The sequence below is a fragment of the Oncorhynchus keta genome, chromosome 34, assembly GCF_023373465.1.
Source record: "Oncorhynchus keta strain PuntledgeMale-10-30-2019 chromosome 34, Oket_V2, whole genome shotgun sequence".
NCBI classification, from domain to species: Eukaryota; Metazoa; Chordata; class Actinopteri; order Salmoniformes; family Salmonidae; genus Oncorhynchus; species Oncorhynchus keta.
The window spans coordinates 62,420,650-62,439,368 of record NC_068454.1 but is presented as its reverse complement, the minus strand read 5'-3'; the positions used below and the strand labels follow the sequence as shown (position 1 = coordinate 62,439,368).

General features: G+C 42.2%; 1 long non-coding RNA gene across 1 annotated transcript; it reads right to left on the bottom strand.

The window, feature by feature from the left end:
• Positions 1 to 3,853: 3,853 nt before the first annotated feature.
• LOC118366543 (uncharacterized) lies at positions 3,854 to 16,631 on the bottom strand. Its single transcript, XR_008090402.1, has 3 exons — positions 16,499 to 16,631; positions 9,773 to 10,009; positions 3,854 to 6,039 (listed from the first exon to the last, which is right to left on the bottom strand). It is a non-coding gene; the product is annotated as an uncharacterized LOC118366543 (long non-coding RNA).
• Between the last annotated feature and the right edge of the window lie 2,088 nt (positions 16,632 to 18,719).

Here is an 18,719-nt window from a genome sequence, read left to right as displayed (position 1 = left end):
GTTGATTTGTGATAGTTATTGAGTTAACCTAACCCCTCAGTGACGTTTAAACTTCCCCTCGAACACACCAAATGAGAGTAGAGTGCTTGAACTGAGCAAACATGGCAGAATGCGTTTAATTTTACGAGATTGTAAAAACAACCTTTTGAGTTGCATTTGGCCCTCCACCAATTCACTTTACAAATGCAATGGTCATAATTAAAGACAGAAGGAAACGAGATCCCGCTTGTTAAATAATTATAGCAGGCTATACTTAGTTAGCCTCAACAATCCAATGCGCCCCATTGAGAGTGTACATGTATAAGATTGCTCAAGGACAAATGATAGGTTATATTTGAACAGGATCCAAATAAGGCTTGCGCCAAAAGAACTTGATAGTGAGGATGAGTAAGTGGAGGTGGGGGATGGTGGGAGGTGGGTCATTTAGGTGTACACATTTTTCTCAGGTCGTTTGGTTGGTGACAGGCAAGTGTAATGGTGCTTCAAGTAATGGAATCAACCACTCGAGTAACATGTGCATGCACACACTCACTCATTCACTCCTTCACTGAAAGCACGCCTCTTTTGCATATGAATGACATCACCATCAAGTTTGGAGGGACGTTTTGGCGGTTGAGGAGGATGCAGGGGGTTGGGAGGGCTGTGAAAGAGACGACATTACTCACAGTTCTTACTGCCTCCATTCACCAGCTCTGGCCAAGCTGTTTGACATTCCAGGACAGGATTCACTTAATGCATGCCAAAAAACCAAAGACAGTGGCCACAATTGATCAGTGATCAATGCTTTTCACTTGATCCAGTGGAATTTCAGCCCAGTACTTTGTTACTTTATTAAATGTTCTGTTGATAACATTTTTATGTTGATTAAATATTCATCATATTTTTTAGCATGCAAATTATTATGCACATTATGGCAAGTATGTCTTGTGATATACTGTCAGTGATTTTTTGGTGAGTCTTCCACCTTCTCTTTCTTATATGCCAACAGATTCATGAAGATGGCCACTGTCTTTTTGCTCACTGCATGGAACGGCCGTCAAAAGAAAGACGGCAGTGCAGCGAAAAAAAAGCAGCAAACTGTGGACCAACAACCGCTTAAAGAGGTCAAAATTATACTTGGCACGGACCACAGTTGGATCTAAGGACACGCATCCTCGGTCCAGAACACGTTTCCCTCCAAAACCGCACAGAATAGACTCCTAGGGGCGCATTCCTGCATGGTAATGATGATGCTGAGGAAACTATGAAAGGAGCAGCACCCAAGTTCCTGACCCTTGGGCAACTACCAATACATGCCATTTTACCCTCTGTATTCCCTTGGCACTGGCCCTGGTGCCACTGTCCATCAAACAGCTATGGTCAGAAATGTAAATCTTCCATTTTAAGTATCAGGTTAAAGCTATGTTGACAGATCATTGCCGCCATCTTGGAATGCCTAAGAGTCTGTATTCATACATCGCTCTCATGTTAGACGTAGCTAACGCATGCTTCTCACGAAAGAAGGCTACACCCTCTAAATGTTAACTACAGAAACTCCTTATTTGCCCATGCTAATCCTTTGTTTGAAGCATTCACATTATCAGGCGATTAAATGTCAAGTGACCTCAGGTATTGTAAATCAACATTGTTCAAATGACGCTCACAGAGCCAATACGATTTGTAGCCCATATTTTTTTTATTTTAATTTTATTTTACCTTTATTTAACCAGGCAAGTCAGTTAAGAACATATTCTTATTTTCAATGAAGGCCTGGGAACAGTGGGTTAACTGCCTGTTCAGGGGCAGAACGACAGATTTGTACCTTGTCAGCTCGGGGGTTTGAACTCGCAACCTTCCGGTTACTAGTCCAATGCTCCATCAACTAGGCTACGCTGCCGCCCCATATGATTATAGAACATTGAAATCTTCCTATATTTTCCATGGCTCCCTCTTGTTGACATGATGCCAATGGATGACGGGGCTACAAAAGAAGCCGAGCGTATCTTGGCGAGTAGCAGGAGTGTTCCACAGACAAGCTGGGTGACTTTACCCTGGATCTGACCCTAACCAACCTGTGAGTTCAAGCAGCAGCTTGCTCAGACCATAATCCACCATCAGTCCGACAACAGTTCCGTTGTGTAGCTAGCGTTGCTCAAATGTGCTTAACATCACGGCTCAGTTCATTAATGCCTATAGTGCTCAGCTAATGCAACTTGTCTCTTGGCAGGTTGACAGAAACCAGTGAAAAGATTATGAGAACGATAACACTGCCAAGAAACATGGAGGGCGAGGGGAGATGTCACAAAAGACTGGATGTTAATGCCTGGAACATAATGTACTTGCAACCTGGCCCTGTTAATAAGGGCACTATAATATTTGCGTGGAGTGGATGTTTAATTGTACAGCCACTTGTTTTCTGCTGGCCATAGCTATACAAAACAGTAGTTTCTTTCAGAACTCTAACACTATCCAATGTGGATATCAAAATCCTATATCGGCATGCTTGCAGCATTCAAATGTTTACATTAAAATGCAAAGATTCCTAAAATGAAAACAACTGCTTGATAAACCTATGCTGTTTGGGTTGCATTTCATTTGTTTTAAAGTATATATACAGACCTATACACTAGGGTCAGCAGACTCTTTTACATGACAATGGTAGTGGCTTGTGAGGGCCCATATGCCGGTTGTTGGCACATTTGCCAAATGTGGTGTCAAACATCTCAGTGACAGTACACTGTAACATGCAGTACACAGAGGACGACACACCTGAGTAGGGTTGTGTGTGTGTGTGTGTGTGTGTGTGTGTGTGTGTGTGTGTGTGTGTGTGTGTGTGTGTGTGTGTGTGTGTGTGTGTGTGTGTGTGTGTGTGTGTGTGTGTGTGTGTGTGTGTGTGTGTGTGTGTGTGTGTGTGTGTGTGTTGAGGGTTATTACAATTCAGTAAACTTAAAATAAATGAAAGCAGTTATGGATTGCGTTTACAAAAAAATCCATCTCAATCATGTATTGAATTGGAATTGTTAAAGATTTGACTTTTCATCACAACTATTATGACGATTATTGTGATCTCAAGTAGCTCAACACTAAACGTATAAGATCCTTAATCCTGTGGAATTTGGCAATAGAATTTTCCAGTCCTGGCTCTGAGTTATCAGTAAATCTGCTCACCGCTTCAAATTATGGCAAGTATGTCTTGTGATATACTGTCAGTGATTTTTTGGTGAGTCTTCCACCTTCTCTTTCTTAAATGCCAACAGATTCATGAAGATGGACAGAAATAGAACAAAACTGTTGTTTTCTGTTTGTTTTCAATGTAAACTTTTATTACTAATCCATGACAGGACACAGTTTGTTTTTCATACAAAGGCACATGGTTCATTCAGTGCAATCTAGCATTACATAATACACACTAGATTGCATAACACAAACAACATCGGTTGCTTAAAAATATCTGAATAGACATTTCATCTCGGTGCAAAACAAAACAAGAAACAAATAATTATTTAATCATTTCAGCGACCACAATTTGTTGATTATATGCGGATAGACTGGTTTTAGCCATCCCTGAAGTGACTTTTAGTTACGGATTAAAAATGTTTTTCAATTTCAAGCTTATCCAGGCAGATGTAATAATATAGCATTGTGATGCTCAAGATGATCAAAATAATACATTTACAAAATCAGACCAAGATAGTCTCCTTCAACTCAATTGCACAAGCGCTGAATAGATTGTTAAAATGAATATTTAAAAGATTTGCATACATTATCAATTGGAATAAAAATGTGCCACTTCCTGAAAATGTATATAAAACAAACTAGTCTATGATAGTGCTTGCATTATTGCATTTGCTTGCGTGTGTATTGTGTGTGTGTGTGTGTGTGTGTGTGTGTGTGTGTGTGTGTGTGTGTGTGTGTGTGTGTGTGTGTGTGTGTGTGTGTGTGTGTGTGTGTGTGTGTGTGTGTGTGTGTGTGTGTGTGTGTGTGTGTGTGTCTGTGCGATAATGTGAAGGACAGGAAATTAAGGAAGTATTTGAATTCTCTGTATTTATCATGTCTTACTCTAAAGTACCTTGTATTACGTTGACGTGGTTTGCTAGGGAAAGCCAGGCTACTGCATTCAAAGCCTACTTGGAAAGCTTAAGTGGTTTAGAATGTTCTGTCCGTGCAGCCTAGCTTACTCCCTATAAACCGCACTGCTGATCAAACAGAGCTCTGCCATCAAGAATATTAGATGTGTAATTCCTACACTGATTTGCGTTGGCAGAGGCTTAGGGCCAGCATATTCAACTCTGTTATTGAAAAATTCAAACTAAAATGTCTTTCCACAATTTGTTTTATAAAGCAAATGTGTTATGTTCATCTGTAATGTCTAACTTTCTCTCTAACATTCACTCTTTCCCTCTTTCACGCACGCACGCACGCATGCACGCACACACGCACGCACGCACGCACACACACACACACACACACACACACACACACACACACACACACACACACACACACACACACACACACACACACACACACACACACACACACACACAACAACAACAACCTACATGGTAAGAGAAAACTGAACAAACAGTGTAATATTTCATGAGATTGTTCGCCCAAAAATAATTCAGTTGAAGGCTTGCCCAATATATTTGGTAGCAGGCCAAAAACAGTTGCATAGAGTATAAAGACAACAGCTCTCCCATTCGCCTGTGTGTCATATGACACACGGAGCCGTCCAATCGCAGTGCAGTATTCTTCACTGCTGCCGTGGGTCTCACATTCATGTGTCTGTCAGTCATAGCAACTAGTAAACAATAAAATATAAAAACAAAAATGGGCAAAAATTCTAACCCATATGATCTAAGTAGGTCTATGTTATTTATTATAGCTTGTTATACAACATTCCCATGAAACACCATGAACTCTATTCATACATTGTTATTTACTTTAAATTAAAGTAGTAGTAGTAGTAGTAGTAGTAGTAGTAGTAGTAGTAATAGTAGTAGTAGTAGTAGTAGTAGTAAAGTGCTCCATGCTATTATAGAAATGTTTGCACCTAAGAATCTGTATTGCAAGGAACATTTCCTCACATGTAACACACACTGAGTGTACAAAACATTTAAGGACACCTTCCTACTATTGAGTTGCAGCATCAATTCGTCGGGGCATGGACTCTACAAGGTGTTGAAGAGCGTTCAACAGGGATGCAGGCCTATGTTGACTCCAATACTTCCCACCGTTGTGTCAAGTTGGCTGGATGTCCTTTGGCTGGTGGACCATTCTTGATACACACGGGGAACTGTTGAGCGTGAAAAACCCAGCAGTGTTGCAGTTCTTGACACAAACCAGTGTGCCTGGCACCTACTACCATACCCCGTTCAAAGGCACTTACATTTTTGTGTCTTGCCCATCCACCCTCTGAATGGCACACACACAATCCATGTCTCAATTGTCTTAAGGCTTAAAAATCCTTCTTTATCCTGTCTCCTCCCCTTCATCTACACTGATTGAAGTGGATTTAACAAGTGACATCATTAAGGGATCATAGCTTTCACCTGGATTCGCCTGGTCAGTCTATGTCATGGAAAGAGCAGATGTTCTTAATGTTTTGGATACTCAGTGTAGATGTTATTGAAGCTGCAAGCAAATACTGTAGGTACACAGCACATGTCATGTTTCTAATTCATAGCACAGTGTATCCAAGAATCAGTGCTTCTCTGTTCATCTTGGATCTTGAGATATTTGCTCTTGTTTTCCATGCCACCACCCCACTTTCTTATTGGCTTAATGAAAGGAAAGAGAACCAATCCTGATTGGCCCTTGTTGGATAACAAAACCCAGGCCAGAGGTCCAGCCACATGTCAGAGGCAGCTAAAGTGCTCTGATGTTCAAATGTTGTGGCACAAGTCGAAGTGTAGTGGACAAACATTGTTGTAATGGGCCTGTTCCATTGCAAATACTAGGGATGGGTTGGTAGTTTGTGGGCAACTTCTCTTCTCCCAATGGATTACTGCTCGCTGTCATTTCTGCCCTCTCCCAGTGTTCTGGACCATTATTTGCCTGGAGGAAAAAAAGATAGTATGTTAGAAGCAGGGGTTGGGAACCAAATTATTTTCCAATCATTCCGAACTGAACCCCTATATTTTTTGTTCTTGCTATGGAACATGCAGGCTACATGTTTAATTGGTCAGAGATGATGGAACTGAATTTTCACAGGTGGGGAGAGAGCGAGAGAAATGGAGGAGCATGGTTTGAAGCGCTGAGCATCATGACATAAATTGGGATTGTGTATAGGCTATTACTAGCATCAGAACTTTACTGAATTGCAGAATTATATACTAGACATTAGGGATATTTTTGGAACAAAAAATAACATTATTAACCAGTTTTCAAGATTTGAAAATAGCGGTTCTGTTCCGGGAACACGGGAGATTACTTTCGTTCCCAGTTCTGTTTCCGTTCGTTGACATGTTTTGTTATTTTCTGGCTTTCGGTTCTGTTCCCTGAACCGGTTCCAACCACTGGTTAAAACATCACGATAAATAAAACAAACTCACAATAAAGCCAGTACATTATGTGTTAAAATATTTTCTAGTGAACGGACAGTCTCTTTCGTATAGCAAAAACCATCAGGGAGTTTCTGACAAGTGGTCTTAGGTGCGCCTGGTCTGGTTTTAGCTGAGGTAAGCCTGCCAGCTAGCCAAGGGGATTGAGGGTGAAGTTGAAAGCCACTGTTGGGAGCCTGGTACACTACGGGGCCATAATGCAAAGAGGAAGCATGTGACACACCCTAAGCTGTAGGAGCTGAGACTGAGGGACTTCTGAGAGCTGGGGGCCCTTTTATTTTAGAGCTACTCAGACAAGCAACTTAAAATCTTACCCAAGGGTCATAGAGTACATAGAGAACCAGCCATGATGTTTGCGGTTTTCTGGGTTCAAAACTACAATGGGTAGAGCCAGCATGCTAACTAGCTAGCATCATGTTAGCCATATTAGCTATTAGCTAGAATTGTGTTAGCCATATTAGCTTTTAGCCAGAATCATGTTAGCCATGCCAGCTAGCATCTTGATAGCAGTTTAAACTGTACTGTATGTCAATGCGCTAACTACAAGTCAAGGAAGGACATTTCTAATTAAACGTAAAATGAGACAGAAGTGGAGTCACAAAAGGGGTTTAGGATATTGGTGTCGGTTTGAGTTATTGGGAATCATGGTCTTGTTTTTGTTGAGTGGCCTACAGTGAATGAGCTAGTTAATGGTAAATTTACAACCCCAGCATGTGGGCCAATAAAACCAGGGGGACAGGGGGACATAGAGGACGATGAGAATGATTGTGAGAGGAGGAGAGAAAGAGAAAGAGGGGGAGAGAGTAGAGTGGAGGACTCTGGTAATTAAGAGTCTAAGGGAGTGTGAGAGGGGGCACACACTGCTCAGAGCAAACTTTGTGCACGGAATCCTCACTCTTATTTATGCACCCTGTCTATTCTCCCTTCCTTCTACCCTTTATCTTCTTCCTGGCCTTTCCTCTTTCTCCATTCACTTGTCTCTCCCTCTGAATGAATAGCCACAGCGCTATGGTGTCCCCCCCCCACCAACACCCCTACCCCACACCCCTTAAACTCCCCTTCTAGCTCAGTCTTGAATAGGGAGTCGAATTGAGCAAACAGTCAGCCTGTCAGCTCAATAGGAGGTCTGGCCGTGAACTTCAAGTCCTTCCCAGGCCCCCAGCGTCACATTGGGGAGAGAGGCAGGGAGTGGGGAGGGAGGTGTGGGGTTGGGAGGCTGTGGGGAGACAGGAGGGGGGTGAGTGGGAGCCACAGACACAGCCAGACTTTAGGGGGCCCCTACGTGCCAATATTGGGGGGACCTCTGCCTTCCACAAAAGTTCCCAAGACTGGAGCTTTTGCTGGAGGTATGGGGGAGGGTGCACCAGGTCCCAGCTGCCTCCCCCCACCCTCTAGTCTAGGCAGGAGGGGTGTGTGCAGACGGGACAGTGTCTGCCCCCTGCCCAAACTCCAGCCCTCCAGACCCGCACACTCAGACGCAAGCTGCTGACTGTGCCCACCCACCCCCTCGACTCGCCTCGCTCCCAGCCCGCACAGGCCACACATCATCTCATTACCCAACGCCAGCCACTCCACTGTCTACTGTTTGTATTGTTTTGGGCTCTGCATAATTGACACAGTAAATTGAGAATGGCCCTGGCCCCTGCTCAATCTACCACCTGTTTACAGAGACTGCCCGTGATTAGTGGGTTTGCATTAGATTAGACACTGTTACTATTAAGGTTCTCATGCGATGTTTTGTTAGACTGGCTCCCCAACATAGAAACTTAGACAAAAACAACTTTAATTAAAAACTGCTACCAGCTAATGGTCCGATGAAGCTCCAATGTGAATGTTGTGGTTTTGTCATGATTTTCTTCTCTCCCCACATTTGGCTTAATCAGACGCTATAATTTATTTTAATAACCTTAATAAATTCATTATGTCTCGTCCTAACAGCAATGTCTCTGTAGACCTCATGCAGCGGAACACCTTGGCGGGATTGGCGACGAGACAGACTTAATAGCACTCTAGTGTTTCACCGTCCATATGCATGGGTAGTAACTCAGTAGCCTATCCATTAGCAATGCTCTGGCACTGTACAGTATCTTAGCCGTAGCAGTGTCTCGACCTCCAGTACGCAGACACAAACAAAGGGAGTTCTCTCCGTGTGGCACGGACAATGGCACACATTGTTTACCGGCTGCCTTATTTAATAGGACCCAGCCGACTCTAATTGGTGTTTTGGTTATTAAGCGGTTTTTAAACTTGCAGCTCTCTGCTCTGAATAAAGGAGTCGCTACAACAAGCTTGCTTAGGAGAACAATACACGACTTGTCTCAGCACCAGCACCAGCTCCCCCAACACCTCACCCACCAACACAAAGACAGCTTTCCGCTACTGAGACCTCGCTATCATACTCTCATTCGGCCTCTGCCTCTCTCACTCCCTCTCTCTGTCCCTCAACCACACTCACTCTCTCCTGGTCCCTTTCGCTATGTGTTGGTGTTGTACTGCAGTGTCTGTCTGAGTAGCATATTCACTGACTCGTGGACGTCACAGTTCTGCCCTTTAAAGAGGTGCTCTGAGCTGCTTTTAGAATGTTTAACTAAACAGTCATTCGCATAAATCTATACATGTCAGCAAATCAGGATAATTAATTGCAAAAAAAGGAATGATAAGACTTGGTAAAAATAAATATTGCAAAAAGCGTACTCTGTCTTTGATTACTAATGATAATAAGAATAGTGATGATATAATATAGCCCTAGCTAATATTCGTTAATAGTCTCTGGGTGTAACTATCTTATATAATATGCTAAATGTGGAACATTCATGTCTCAGTTATTCTGACCAGGGAATTCGGCCCGCGTATTTCAAACCAAAATGGCAGCCGCCGCCATGTCGGGCGTGTGTGAAGAGGATGGCACAACAATTCCCAAACGGGAAGAAAACTGGGCTGTTCAGAGCACAGATGCCCACTGAATGCCTGAGAGAGAGCAAGAGCGAGGAGGGATTTAATGCAAGCACACACACAAAAACCCCAGCCTTCCTCCCCCCTCCATCACCGCATCTCGTGATTTCTGCAATTAGCAAACACATCTGAGGTGCTTAAAGGCAAGGCCAGCCTGGCAGAGGAAGGGAGCGAGAGAGAAGGGAGGGTCCGGAGGAGGAGGAAAGGATGGGGTGATGGTGGTGGTGTTATGGAGGTGTGATGCAGCATGGCGGGCGCAGGGCTGTTGTTGTTACCTGCTCTCTCTGGTCCTCACTTCCATTTCATGCCAGCGAGCGTCGTCCTAAGATGGTGGCGTGGGTTGCGTCTCGCGGTACAGGAGAATGGGGAAGGCAGCTGAGGATGAAGCGAGGGAGGGGAGAAGGGGAGAGGAGATACGGAGGAGAGGGAGTCAGAGTCAACAGCAACCTCTCCGCCTCTCCCTGTTTTTCAGCCTCATTTTGCCAGCATTCTGTCATGGTGGTGTTGGTAGTCTGCACAAAAAATAAGAATAGGGAAAAATATGAGGCAAAAAGAGAAAATGTGAGTATGCAGTTTAACTAGCCGAGATACACATACATGCATATGTATGTATACACACGCACCCACACACACACCTTTTCATGTCTTTTCTCATGGTACAGTCTGCCCCTGAGCATGCAAATGACTTTCATTATGCAAATGTGTGCAAATCAGATCCAACCATCTGAGAATCTAGCCTGGGAAGAAAAAAAATTGACACAGAGATTGAATGAAAGAATGAAAGAGAAAAAGAACAGGGGGAAAATCCTTTTGAGAGGCAGGAGGCGGTAAGTTAGGTAAATGGTATGTGGAGGAACAACAGTGGCCCCAATTGGACAAACAAGATTACCTTTTGTATTATAAAGATGTCTTGTCTTTTTTCTGACTGCACTGTATTTTAACATCATACTTGATATCACACAAGTTTCATATGAAGTTAAGTTCGGACTCACATTATCTGCAATAGTAAGAAAAGAGATTGCTCCAGCTAACGCAGGCTTTTCAGCCATTCCACAATAAATGTCTTTACTTTCATTCAAGGACGCAACACGAACTTGAGCTCTGTGATGGAATAAACACATGAATTTCACATGTGATTGTGATCTTTGGTGAAGTTAATGTGATAATGTGAAGCTACACATGTGAAAACATTTGAGCAGGCACGAAAACATGATCTCGTGAAAGAAATGTGACATGGGGATGCAACGTTTTTACATTTTTTAAATGTTTTTCACAATGTGAAACTGCTTATTTCACATGTTGCTTTTACTGCAAATCACGTGAGGTAAAAACTTTATTCTCCACACATGTGAAAAAGTGGTGTTAACACGTGAACTCTAAATGTAATACATGTGAAGATATTGTTTCACGTGAACAACTAATCTCACGTGTCTCTTTTCATGTTTTTTTTTGGAAGGGAAGTAATGAAATAATATTGGAGTTTTAAGGTAAGTGGTACGCTGTTCAGATAAAATAGTGTAATACTGTATATTTAATCGATATGATTACATTTGATCACTTAGGGACGCACCTGGGATTTCACAATCTCTATATTTGGAGTACGCTGTTCTTTCTGCTGTGTCACAAAGTCTGTAGTATTCTCAGAAGTCCTCCACAGATGAATTACCTACAATGCATCTCTGCAATTAGCTCAAGAGTGCCATCTGCGCTGCTATTTTAGTTCTAAATTAATCTGACTATTATCTCATCATTGATTTCCTTTACTTATTTCATCAATTTGGGGGTTCTCTATATAGTTGACAATATGTTGGTGGGGAATATTATTTACTTACTCCTGAATCACAATGATAAATATAATAGTTATTATTGAGTGTTTGTTTTTTTAACAAAGCTGAGATTTACTTTGAAGTCCAAAGTATAGGAATAGAGGTAAAATCAGTTATTGGGACAGACATGGTGGCGTAGCAGGAAGATTGTACGTAATGCCTTGAACCAAGAGGTTGTGAGTTCATATCCCAGGGGAGGACATAAATAAATAAGCAATGTAATCATGTGTGTAAAATATTTAAATTGAAGTGACTGTGGGACATTTTGTTTGCAGGGCATGGCCTATGTAATCATGTGAAATATCCAAAAATGTACTGTAAATCCTACCAAAACCACATGAAAGGTTATGTGATCATGTGAAAATATAATCAAATACAGTGGTAGAAAGGATGTGAACTAGAATGAGATTGTTGTCTAAAATATGCTATTAGAGTCACAGATGGTTGGCTGTATGGGATCAAATGTTGTGAAACTTCATCATAACAAAGACAACAATGCTACAGTCTCAACATGCTAGGTTGATGAAGAGGTTGCTGGAGCTACAGTATCAACATGCTAGGTTGATGAAGAGGCTGCTGGAACTATTGTATCAACATGCTAGGTTGATGAAGAGGTTGCTGGAGCTACAGTATCAACATGCTAGGTTGATGAAGAGGTTGCTGGAGCTATTGTATCAACATGCTAGGTTGATGAAGAGGTTGCTGGAGCTACAGTATCAACATGCTAGGTTGATGAAGAGGTTGCTGGAGCTATTGTATCAACATGCTAGGTTGATGAAGAGGTTGCTGGAGCTATTGTATCAACATGCTAGGTTGATGAAGAGGTTGCTGGAGCTACAGTATCAACATGCTAGGTTGATGAAGAGGTTGCTGGAGCTACAGTATCAACATGCTAGGTTGATGAAGAGGTTGCTGGAGCTATTGTATCAACATGCTAGGTTGATGAAGAGGTTACTGGAGCTATTGTATCAACATGCTAGGTTGATGAAGAGGTTGCTGGAGCTATTGTATCAACATGCTAGGTTGAGGAAGAGGTTGCTGGAGATATTATATCAACATGCTAGGTTGATTAAGAGGTTGCTGGAGCTATTATGTTAGCCTTTGTATTGTTTTAGCATTAAATAGTCAAGCATATTGTAGTGGTGCTTTTCCATGTCATTCTCCGGCCAAGCTACACATGCAAGTTGCCCAAGAGCTACAAACTAACTCCACCAATCTGGGTTAGAATCTACTAACTATCTACCAGCCTAGCCTATACATTACATTTGGTGAACCAACGAAGAGAGCAGACTAATCGGGGAGGAGAGAGCTGCTATCTGTTTTCACTCTCAGGCTAGAGGAAGGAGGCAGCTTTTGTTTCTGGGTGCCAGTAGGGAGGCACTATTTTGTAGGCTATAATGGGGGAGTAGGGATAGGGGTGAAGGAAAGAGCCTTGGAGTATGAAAGAGTAGGTTAGGAGGAAGGGAAGGGCAGTACTAGAGGGGGTGGGGTACCACTGAATGGTGGCAAACCTCTCCTAATTGGCACTTGACATTTTTCTGCCATTGGCACGAAAGTGGGCCAGCTTTCTCCGAGTCCTTGTTGGAAAAGTGCCATATGCAAATATGGCGAATGGGTTCCATTATGAAGCTTCTGATATTAACAGCTCAGGGAACAATGAAATTGTGTGCTTACTCTGGACTCGTAGGTGTGTGAGCGAGAACAAGACAATGGCTGCCATAGCAGCTTCGGTCTGAACAGCCCCTTCACATGACGTTCTGACAAGTCATTTCACCAGAATGGCCTTCTGTGGACTGAGGCTCTGTCAGGCTCTGTCCAAAAGCTTTATTCAAGACTGAAATAGTGTGTTTCAGTTTGTGCAATATTTGCCAAACTTCTGAAAATGTCATATTTGTCTTTTTGTTGAGAGGCTCTTTTTCCTAACTGTTAAAATATACAGAAAATGATTTGCTTTTTTCAAAAAATGCATCCTGTGTTAAAGCATTACCAGTTGAGCACATTGTTCTAAATGCTAGAATGTACAGTGTTCTGAAATCCTTCTGATATTTCCCTATTTGGATTGTTTACCCTTCACTAGCTCCCTGGGGCAACAGTGGAAGGAGATCTAAAAATAACTCTTTGGAGACTTCTTGGCAAATCAATGATGAATTGTAGCAAAACTGAGAAGCATTTTCAAAGACCGAGAAATGATAAAGACTGATCTTGGACAGCTAGGCCAAACAAACTCCCAGCACTAACTTCCAAGAGGAAACATATAAAGCAGATTGTCAAAGGCCGTAAAGCAGTTCCATCTTTATCTCCACACAAGTCGAAACTGTCAGGGAGGAAACAGAACAACGGGTCCAACAATAGCACCCAACTCCGGTGTGGTCCGAACCAAGTCAAAGTACACCTGTTACTGCTAAGTTACCAAACTTGATCTCCTTTGTCTGGGTGGGCCCATTGACTTCTGTAAACGCCTGAAATACATGAATTTCTCTGTGAGCGACAGGGAGGCGGGGGCCACTTTAGAAATGGCAAAGTCTGCCCCTCTGTACCAGCCCAGCAGTGAAGCCATTTTCCACTCTGTTGGTGTGTTCTGTTGAGAGAAAGGGAGGCTGAGAAAAGGGGTAAGAATCACTGGGCCTTTTTCAGAAACCCGTCTGGCTGGAAGGACCCGGAGGTGCTGAAATGCTGGTAAAGGAGCCCATTGTCTCCCTGTGACAAGTGTACTAGCTCTATTGACTGTAAAGTCTACTGGTGTGGGGCCGTCAGGGCCCGGCCACAATGCCTGCTTTTCTACTTGACACTTGGAGTTTAAATCTGCTTGCCTAGTGCCTGAAAGCTAAGACAAATCCGCCAAACCCTCTCTCTGCCTCCCTTCCTTTCTCCTCTCCCTCCCTCCATCCTTTCTCTTTATCCCCCTCTCTCTTTCCCTGCCTCCACTCCAGACAGGGCTACAGTAGAGTCCTGAAGGTTTTGTGGAACTCCTGTTTTTGTGCCATTTTCAGGCAGGCAGTGCTAAGGTTGTCTTTCCTCTGGGGTAGGGTTGCAAAATTACAGGAACTTTCAATGAATTCCCTGGTGTTCCAGAACTCCTGGTTTTGCAACTGTACTCTAGGGTCCCTAGTGTGGACTGTTATTGATATGACTGTGCCACACACAGTTATCCTCCTTATCGCCACAAACAAAACAGTTGCACCAGTACACACATCTTCATGGGCATCTGTTACTGACATCATATCATCGTTTCTTCAAATAGTATTCATGCTTATCGTACAAACTGAAGCTAATTGGAGAAAAAAATGTTTTTACTGCCTGAAAAAGAAATACAAACTGATGTCAGAAAGCTAATCTAACTTTGCTGAAATCTCTACCTAGAAATGTTGTCATTCAATCAAATTTGACTTGCATAACACTTTGTAAAAAGCCAATTTGTCACATGAACAGCCACAATGGCATGTATATAAAACCACAGATAACAGCCAAGAACAGTCATTGGGGCCTTGTTCCAGTTCCCCTGGATTATTTCGTTGGTAATGACAGTAGCTAGGGAAAACAGACAAAGAGCCAGGTACCACTGTGCCACCGGAGGTGGTGACATCACCGCCTGTCACTTCCTGTCAAGGCCCTCGTCTCTCTCGCTCCCTCGCTGAGCCCTGAGCTCAAATGTCACACTCAGCACCTGCAATGCAGCAGGCAGGGACCGCTGCACAACCCGCTAAGATTGACATTGTGAGTGTTGTTGCTATACAAACGCTCCAACAGGAGTTTCAGTCTAGTCCAACGTGCCATATTGGAGTCAACATTGTGTTTGTTATCAAAGCAGAATTCAAATGTATACATTTAGCAGAGTACATGTGATTGAAACCCTGTTTAGGCCATTGATCACCAGATGAATAACATGTTTTTCAAACATACTGGTGCTATAGTATACAATTTACTCTCCAATTTCTCTGTAATGTCTTGAAGCTATGGAAGGCTGATTTGGCTGAAAGACAGAAAAATCATACTAGAAGCCTCACTCGGCATGATTCTTTTTCTAGTTGAAAAGAAATCAACATCCTTGCCTTGATGGCTGATTGAAGGTGTGAAGATCTGATTGACCAATTACTCCCCACTATGGGCTGAGGCCCGGATTGTTCCCTCTCTCATGGCTCTGTCACTGGGGGCAGTTTCTGGTTGATTGCCCTCGGACCACTCCCCCACAGAGCCCCACACAGTGGCATTCAACAAGATCCATCAGGCCTTTCCACATGGTAGCACCTCATGCAATGGAGGCTTCGCCATTGGCACATTCACAACCAAGCCAACTGTCACCTCAAATCAAACTCCCACACAAAACCAAAATCAAACACCTTCCCATATGAAAGAAAGAGGGGGAGAAATCAAATAAACAACCGTCTAGCTTAACAAAACTGGCCTCAAACAAATCTGTCCATTCGACTATGTGCTGGCAGGGGACATGATCATGGGATTAACTTAAAAAGTCCATTGTAAACTTCCACAATCCAAATAACGTATGACATTAGAGGCAATAATCAGCAACCATACTTTCTATTCATTTCACCTGTTTTCCAACAGCCTTAACTAAAAACCCATCAGCCAAGTACAGAATTGCTGCAGTGATAGGATGGTGTTACTTGCAGCTACTGACTGGCCAATTTGTTAAGCATTTCGGCAAAGTCCGCAGTCAGCACCATTCAGGTTGGTGTTGGTTCTTTGGGACCCACCCACCACTGCTGGCCATGTGATCGTAAGGATAAGCTGCTGCATGCAGCCCCACACAGAGGGATCGGGGGATTATTAGATTACAAGTGATCCTGTTGGACCAACCGGGCTGCGAGGGACCAATGCCATCGGCCATGTGCAAATATGAGGAAATATGTGTATGGCATTGTGTATAACTCATTATTTTTAGAGATCAATCTCAAAGCGATCAGGATTTCCCAACTCTACGGCTCAGGGGAAAATCTCAATGCCTCAAAAATGTGAATACTAAAAGATGTACATTTATAAGAAACTCAACAAATACTCAAACTCTCAAATCTACTGCTAAAATTCTCAAAGGCAATTGTGATATATTTGACGGAATAACAGAGACAGATAGTTGTAATTGTCAAGCTGAGCTAAAAAGACACACATGTACACATACACACATAAACCTGTGTAATTGGATGACATCACACGACTTACTTGACTTTTTCTTCTGCTTCCGTGTCCTATGATGTCGGCCATTTTTGTTGCTTGTTTTGCTGTGATTGGTAGAATAGGGTGGTGCAGCATGGGGGATATGTGTTGGGGATCTTGGTGCCTTTCAGGAGCGTAATGGGATTCTTGTTACTTTCGGTTATCTAGCTTTATGAAGAATGTACACCACTCATACAGCTAGATAACCAAAGATAACAACCAACCCCTAAGGCTGCCCATCCTCTTGTGCCACAGGTGATATGCATGGGCCAGATTCTGACCTATAATCAGGAAAAAGGCCGTATATACAATCAGAAAAATTAAGACTTGAATTTCCCTTTTCAAACTTAAAAGCACCCTAAGTAAACTTTAGCAGTTCTATAGAGAGGTCTGGTCCCATTCATGCAGAACCTAAAATGTAAGAAATGCTGATTATTTTAAATTAATTAACTTTAATCAAATGTGTACTTAACAGTTCACAAAATACCAGAACCTCCTGACCCTCTGCTTAAAGTACTCATCAGCAATTGGCCTGCCAACATTTCCCTGCCAATCCACCCTCACTGTTCTGCTGTTACAAAGCCTTTGATTGGATGGCCAGCCCATAACATGGCAGCCAAAGCCTTGACTCCTCAAAGTCCAATAATCAGCGTGAGGCTTGATCAAAACACCAGTCCAAACTGGTTACGGCGCCAGTCTTCCCAGACCACCCCTCTCCGTCCCTATGGTGAGGCAGTCTCTCACAAGGACTGGCTCCATAGGAGGGTGATGGCTTCAAACGCCACCCCCCGCCATGTCCAAAATGTATTTTTTTAATTAAAACCGTTTTACTGTAAGATGCAGAGAGAAGGGTTTGTCTCTTGCATTTGCATATCTATCAGAGATTCCACACTAAATTGGGGAGGGCATGTTCAAGGTTGGTGTCAGAATACGGCACAAAAGCACAAACACACACAAGTGCAAACCTACACACACAGATACACACACACACACACACAGAGTACACACATTTATGGCACATGCATAAGGGCCAATAAAAAGTTTTTCTGTGTGCCCAGCCCCACATCGAGGCTCCTCCCATCTATACGTCTTCTAATGACTGACAGGAGAGATGGAGGGAGAGCGAGAACGACAGAGAACATTCTCCCCTTTTGTGTACACATCTTTACCTGTAGTCTCATACTGTTGACAGACAACACATCCTCTCCTTACTGTCAGCTAGAACAAGGATTCAAGCTTGAAAGTGTCTTCTATCTTATTTTGGTTCATAATCTACCAGTCACCATAAGGATTTCTAACCACCGTTATCATTTCTTACTACATTATGATACACAAGGACAAAGCAAGGTTCTTTGAAAGCCTCCGCACTCGCAAACATGCATATTCCATACAGTGCATGCACATACACCCATGCACGCAAGCACACACACACGTGCAAACCAAACAAAAGCATGCACACATGCTGGAAATAAGAACTCCACTATCTTTCCTGAAAAAGTGACTATTCACTCAGGAAGGTATTTCTTCCTGCCAAGGACAAAATGACATCAAAACAAAATACTGATGCAGTTACAGAAATGTCCTGATCTGTACGTGTTTTTTTGTCAGAGAGAATTTACATGTTACAACATCATTTGAAATGATATCTGACATGGATATTAGATAAACTTAGATCAAATAATAAGACTTGATTATATAAGCATAAAGGGTTATCAGTACATCTATCGCAGTGATTAATTTGATTGTACTTATAAAGCATGAAATGATTTTGAATTATACTGTCCCAGGATTAATATTTGAAATTCAACAAAATAATAATAATAATTGGCTGTTTTTTTTAATACTGTACACACAGTATGTGTTTTTAAATTGCTCAGTTATTAGATCAAATAAATAGTCATAATACTTTAATCTTTAATATTTTAATACTTTAAGTAACATTATATTCTCAACATTATATTGAAAACAATCAAGAACATGTATTTTGTGTTATTTTCAAGAAATGACATTTAACATGTATTTCATCGTTTGCAGTGGAGAGTTGGAATTGGAAAGTTGTTGTTTTTATCAGCCTATTTTATTAACCTATATTATTATCATTATTACTGTTATTATTATACTGTGCAAATTCCAAATAGTTTGATACGCAGTTGTGACGATTCCTTCTGATAACGTCAATGCATTTGACAAACTTTATTTCAAGTAATAATAATAAACATTATTTAAG